Source organism: Piliocolobus tephrosceles, chromosome 1, assembly GCF_002776525.5.
Source record: "Piliocolobus tephrosceles isolate RC106 chromosome 1, ASM277652v3, whole genome shotgun sequence".
Classification (NCBI taxonomy): Eukaryota; Metazoa; Chordata; class Mammalia; order Primates; family Cercopithecidae; genus Piliocolobus; species Piliocolobus tephrosceles.
Window position 1 is genome coordinate 26,783,464 of NC_045434.1, and position 7,542 is coordinate 26,791,005.

A 7,542-nucleotide genomic window follows, 5' to 3' on the forward strand; every position below is an offset into this window, starting at 1 on the left:
GATAAAAAGAGCCTAGCATCGCCCCCACCTCTTGCCTCCTATCTTACCATGTGATCACTGCACATGCTGGCTCCCTTTCCCCTTCTACCTTGAATGGAAGCAGCCTGAAGCCCTCACCAGAAGCAGATACTAGCACCATACTTCTTGTACAGCCTGAAGAACAATGAGCCAAATAAACTTTTCTTTATAAATTACATAATCTCAGGTATTCCTTTATAGCAACACATATGAACAAAGACACATATTAACAATGTAAAGGTAAAAAATCATATGGTCATCTCAACAGCAGCAGAAAATTAGTATGATGGAATTCATGATTTTTAAAAACTATTAGCAATCTAAGAATAGAAAGTGACTTCTTCACCCTAATAAAGCATACTTATATGGGTTTACTTCTGGGTTCTCTATTATGTTTCATTGGTCTACATGTCTTTTTTATGCCAGTATAAGACTGTTTTAATTACCATAGCTTTGTAATATGTATTGAAATCAGGAAATGTAATGCCCCAATTTTTCTTCTTCTCTCTCAAGATCATTTTGGCTTTTTGGAGTTCTTTGTGGAGTTCCATATGGAATTCAGGGTTTTAAAAAAATATTTCTGTAAAAAGAATGCCAATGTATTTTGATAAAGATAGCATTTAATGTGTAAATTGCTTTGGCTAGTATGGATTTTTTTTTAAACAATATGAAGTCTTTCAATCTAAAAACAAGGAATGTCTTTCCATTTATTTGAACAGTTTTGGTAGATTTATCCCCAGGTATTTATTGTTTCAGGTGATATTATCAGTGGTGTTTGAAAAACCATATAGGTTGGAAAGGAAAAGTAAAACTATTTTGATTTACAGATAAAAAGCTACTAGAACTAAGAATTAGTAATATCATAGAATACAAAGTTATTACAAAAATCAGTTGCATTGACTTATACTAGCAATGAATAATTGAAAAATAAAATTTATAAATACCATTGATAATATCACCAGAGAGCAATAAATACATAGGGATAAATCTACCAAAATTTGTTCAAGACCCGTCCACTGAAAACCATGAAACAGCACTAACAGAAATGAAAGATGCCCTAGGAAAATGCAAAAGTGTGTCATGTCTATAGATTGAATGATTCAATATTGTTAGAACATCAATTTTCCTCAAATTTATAGATTCTATATAATTCCAATCAAATAGTGGCAATATTTTTGTTTACAAATTGACAGGCTGATTATTTTATATGAAAATGCAAAGGACCTCTAATAATTTACACAATTTTGAAGAACAAATTTGAAGGACATCATGATTAAAAGACCTACTATAACTTTATTAGTCAATTCAATGTGTATTGGCATAAGGACATACACATACATAGATTAATAGAAGAGAATAAAAAATAAAAAATAGAAAGAGAATGACTCAATTATGGTTCCGTTAACTTTTCAGATAATTTCTTAAAACTTTTTAAAATTCACAGAAAGTTGCAAAAACGGTACAGAGATATCTAGATACCTTCACCTAGTTTCACCCAGTAGTTACATCTTCCATAAGTGTATTGTAATCAGAAACCCAAAAACTGATATCAGTACAATGTATGTATATAATTCTATTTTATCACGTGTGTAAATTCCTATAACCATGACCTCAATCAGTATCTAGAATTATTCCATCACCACAAACATCCACTGAAATCTACATTTCACTGGACTGAATGAAGTGTAGAAACTGCATCTCCCTTTAAGTCAGTTTACTCTCTTCCATTTTTAATAAAATTATCTTTAAAATTTCCTTTACATACATTTAGAACTATATCAGTGCTATCATTTTGCTTTAATCATAAAACAATTTAGAAAACTTAAGAGAAGGAAGGTCTATCACCAAAATTTAAAACTTCCCTTTGAAAGACACCATTAAGAAATGAAATGGTAAGTCACAGACTGAAAGTATTTGCTGTAAATCTATATGACAAAATAATTGTATTCATGATATAAAGAGAACTATCACAAGCCAACAAAATATCTAAACAACCTAGCTAAAAATGAGCAATTGATTCACAAAAATGTCATAAAAGGAGATAGCATGGCTAGTTAATAAGCACATGGTGACTCAACTTCATTAGTCATCATGGAAACAGATATTTAACCACAGTGAAATACACTATTATACACCTGTATTAGTTTTCTGTTGCTGCAACAACAAATGGCAATAAACTTAGTGGCTTAAAACACAAATTTATTATATTACAGTTCTGTAGATCAGAAGTCTGCAATGAATCTCACTGAGTTAAAATCAAGATACCAAGAGGGATTTATTGTTTTCTGGATGCTCTAGAAGAGAATAAGTTTCCTTGCCATTTTCAGCTGTTACAGGCCATCCACATTCCTTCACCGATGGCCTCTTTCCTCCATCTTCAAATCCAGCAGCAGTGGCCCAAGTCCTTTTCATTATTGCCATCTCACAGGTCCTTTTCTTATCACATCTCTCTGTGACCACAGTCAGGAAAGGTTTTCCACTTTTAGGGATGCATGTGGACCCCACTGGAGAATTCAGGATAATCACCGCATGTTAAAGTAGGTCCTTAACTTTAATCACATCAATCAAGTTCCTCTGCCATGTAGATAATATATTTACAGTTTCCAGAGATGGGATGTGAGGACTTTTTTGGGTGGAGGGAGGGGGAGGGGACGGTGAGAGGGGTGGGAGCATTATTTTACCTGCCACAATACCTACTACCATGATGATTAATATTAAATTGTCAGACAATACCAAGTGGTGGTAAGAATGTGGAGCTACCAGAGTTCTAATACTTGTGAGAACGCAAAATGGTACAACCTTTTGGAAGACAGTTTTATAGTTTCTTCAACAGTTAAGTGCATATTTACAATACAATCAGCAATTCCACTCCTATGTATCTACCCAAGAAAAGTGAAAACATATGTCCACAACAATTGCTTGCAAATGTTCATGGTAGCTTTATTAATAATGACAGAAAACTTGAAACAACCCAAATGTCTATTAACATGTCAATTGATACAAATTGTGGGATATTCACACAATAGATACTACTTAGCATTAAGAAAAACCAAAACTATTGATATATGCGACATGAATAAATCTTAAAACTCATTATGATGAAAGAACCATATGGTTTGATTCCATTTATAAGAAATTCTTGAATAGAAAAAAAAACAAACCCTGATCTACTATGACAGAAAACAGGTAACTGTTTGCCTTGTGCTAGTGATAGTGAGTGGATAGACTGCAGCTAGGCTGGAGGAAATTTTAGGATAATGGTTACCCATGTGAATACAATTATTAAAACTCATCAAGATGTATACTTGCATTCATTTTATTGCATGTAAATTTTTAAAATTGTGTATCAAAATAAATTATACATCCACTTTGTTGTATATAAATTATTTCTCAGTGTGATTGTTTTAAAAGATACAATGAGCAAGGAAAAAAGTAGTAAGCCAAATGGGTGGATTAAACAGCATATTAAACAGTTGGCTGGGCACGGTGGTTTACACCTGTAATCCCAGCACTTTGGGGGCCAAGGTGGGAGGATCACTTGAGATCAGGAGTTTGAAATTAGCCTAGCCAACATAGTGAAACCCCCATCTCTACTAAAAATACAAAAATTAGCCAGGCGTGGTGGCGCATGCCTGTAATCCCAGCTACTTGGGAGGCTGAGGCACGAGAATCGCCTGAACCCAGGAGGCAGAGGTTGCAGTGAGCCGAGATCATGTCACTGCACTCCAGCCTGGGCAACAGAGTGAGACTCTGTCTCAAAATAAATAAATAAATAAATAAAATAAAATAAACACAATTGAAGAGAAAATTTGTAAATAATAAGAGGAAATAATACAACACAGTGTGATAGAGAAAACCAGTTCTTAAAAAAGAGGTTAAGAAATGGGAAGGATAACATGTAAAGGATCCATATGCTTTTAATATGACTGCTGGAAAAAAGAATAGAGAGACTAGAGACAAGCCAATATTTAAGACTAGAAAACATCCTGAGTTAATCAAAGACATGAACCCTAAGCAGGATAAATAAAAGAAATTCATTACCGAAATCAGAGAATTCCAGAGATAGAGATCCCAGAAGCCATCATCAGTTAGTAATTTTGTGTGTGTTAATTTTGCATTTCTATTTTGTTCTCATCTCCCAAATGGATTATAAATTGCCGAGTGAAGAAACCAATCTCATTCAGCACTTGGAATCCCATTCTTGTTTGGTGTAGTGTCTAAGAACCTGAATTCTTCTGAGGTAAGAACTTGATTACTGTGCCTGTTCTACCACTTATTTACTTTTGACCTTGGGCAAGTTAAACTCTGTAGGTTTCAATTTTCTCATCTATAAAATAAAGGTAATAGTCTTTATATCCTGGAGTTCTTGTAATGTTAAATGAGATAGCATACCCAAATTTATACCAGTGTATTTATCACATTAAGGGGAGTAATTGATATTAGCTGAATCAGGTGTTTGCAAACTTAATTTATTACCTACCTACCATTTATTAATTACCGCCTGCCATTTATTAATCATATGACTACCCACCCACTTATCCCTTATTAATTATATGACTCTGGACAAGTCACTTAAGCACTCTGTGTGCACTTCATTTAGAAAAATTGGTGTAAATACCCATATTGCCAAAGATTATTGCAAGGATACAAAGAGTTGATATTTTGTTAGAATCTTATAAATTTTAAAGTTACATGAAAACAATGATGTTATTATTATTTCAACTTTATTCTTAAATTTGTTAACTGTATTTTGAATACTAACCACAGTGGGGTATTTAGAAGTACTGAGAAAAGTGATTGCTGCCTCACAATTTTATAATTTGACAGGGGAGAAAGAGTACAAAGATGCCTAACATCAATGACAGAATCATTTAAATACAAATAATCCCATTGATACACCAACATGCTAAAGATGGTTTCTGAAGGCTTTAGAGATACAGGAGTCAGTCTGGGTTGCATTGGGAAGCCTTTTGTTAATACCACAGTTTGTTCCATCAAGCAAAAGTCTTTTTCCTAGAAGCCTTTTTGTAAGCTTCAGATGTAGTAAAGTGCTTTCTCTGTTCTACTGCATATACTCTACTTTATGGGCATTATTTGTTTATACTTCTATGCTCTCCAATAAGAGGAATTAAAAAGGCATAAAATCATGGATTTCCAATCACAGTGCATGGCACATGGTACTAAATAAATGGCAACTGCTGCTATATCAAATACAGTTACTGCCTTCAAGGAGCATATGAACTAGTCACTAGGTATATAAACAATTATTGACTATATTAATGCTTTCATAATAGCAGCATGACACGAGTAGGATGTTGGCACAAAAGGGAATAATCCACTTATCTTGGAGGAGAGACACTCAGAGTAGGACTCACAAAGGCTGAATAAAATTTGGCTTAGCAGAGAGCATAACATGGATATTATAGGGAAAGGCAATAGTACATACAAAGACACAAAAGCATGAAATATCATGGTACAGTTAGGTACCTGTATGTAGTTTGAGACAGAATTAGGTTTGGGTGGAACAGCATGAAAAATAAGTTGGGAAAAGACAGCAGGGGCAAGATCATGGAGAACCTGGTATACGAGAACATGGTATTTGAATATTTCCTGCAGACATGAGGACCCATTGAAGAATTTTAATATAAGAAAGTCATATGCTGAGATTTATTACTTTCAGCAATATTCATTGCTCTATATTTTATCCACACAGCAACAGAAAACAGAGGGGTAAGAACTACATTTTAAAAATACTCCAAATATGTTGTTTATAAATTTCAATCCTGATTTGCTCCAACAGTACATAGAAAATCTTTCTTACCTTGTGATTGCCTTTGGGATGCCAACAAATGGCCAGTAGGGCCCAAGAAGCCCATATCCACTGGCTATTAATGCCATTTTCTGCCACCTTTCTAATTAGTTTGAGCTCATGTAGCACATCTTAATTCAAAGGAGATTTCAGTTAAAAGGACCCTTTAAAATAATTCTCTTCCTGGTGGTGGTAACCACTGTTTCAACTAGTATGACATAAGACAATAACTATGACATCATTGGGTTGCTCCTAGGATCAGGAGTGGGGTGTGGCCTGCTAGGATAATGAATAATGAATTCCTGTGCTTTTTTTCTTTCACCAGATTCTCTTATAGTCTGAATAACACTTTGAGAAAATAGTCATACAAATTGATGAACCTTAAAGACATACAGTCAAATGAATGTGTTATTCAGTATGAATAACAGAGGTGTATTTAGTCACTTACACACGTATGTGCACACGCACACATCTATATTTGTGAATTTGTATATGTGGATTTATACATATATGTTCAAGTGGAAGTTCCTTGCAGGAGAGCATAGCTACTGTTATGCTTTCATGTGTATTCCTTTGCAGAGATGTACATAGCATGGTGAGGAAGGACTACCATCTGAGTGCATCCAGCCATATCAGCTGTATTTATTAATTTAAACAAAATTTATGAGCAGGTATTGCTTTAGATTTGGGTATGGAAAAATGAATAGACACAATTTTTGACTTGAATAGTTGTACCCAAATTCAGTGGGGATACACACAAAGTGAACAGATAAATGAAATTTAAAGTCATATATTCTGTGGTAGAGCTATAATGTATCTCTATAGAAATCAAGGAGATGAGATGACTGTGGAATTGTTAGATACTTAATGCCGATTAACAACAAGGCACTCTCCTAATTATTGATGCTATAAGAAGCATAAGATACAGATCTTATCCTACAGGAGTTACAAATCTAAGAATAGGCAATCAGGGAACATGTAATTGACATCTCAGCCATATTTCCCATGCACAGCTAATCCCTAGTCAAGTTTATTTTATTCCCAATTTTCAACTGTTCTTATCTATTAATTTTGTTCTTATAAAGAAGATGGCATATCATTTCTTTTCAATTTATAAACCCACAACTCATAAACTCACAGTAATAGACATTTCATTTGAGTTACAGATATGAAGGGGATCAGATCTCTCATTCAATACACGTGTTTGGTGCATATTATGCATTTCAGGCACAATTTAGAGCTAAAGTAGTACCCCCAAAGGTCATTTGACAGGATGGAATAAATTCAGGCAATGGCTTTATATAAGCATCCAGGGTTTCCTGCACAATCTTAGGAGCTCCTTCTTCACCTCTTTAAGAAGAGGTATTGCCATAACAAAAGTGTTTGTGACATATCCTCAGAACCAGAGCTACCAGTTCATTCCAGATTAGTTCCTGGTAACCGCCAACTGGCAATAATAACTTTGAAGTTGGATACAAAATATGAATCTATGCTTCCAGGGTTGAAATATATTTTGTTTCAATGGGTGACATAATTTCAGCTTTTTAATTATGAGTCCAAAATTAAATCACATCATTTAAAAAATTTGACTTTAAAAATTTTACCTTTTGTGTTCCTTTTCTTCCCTCCCTCCCTCCCTCCTTCCCTCCCTCCTTCCCTTTTCCCTTTCTTCCTTCCTTCCTTCCTTCCTTCCTTCCTTCCTTCCTTCCTTCCTT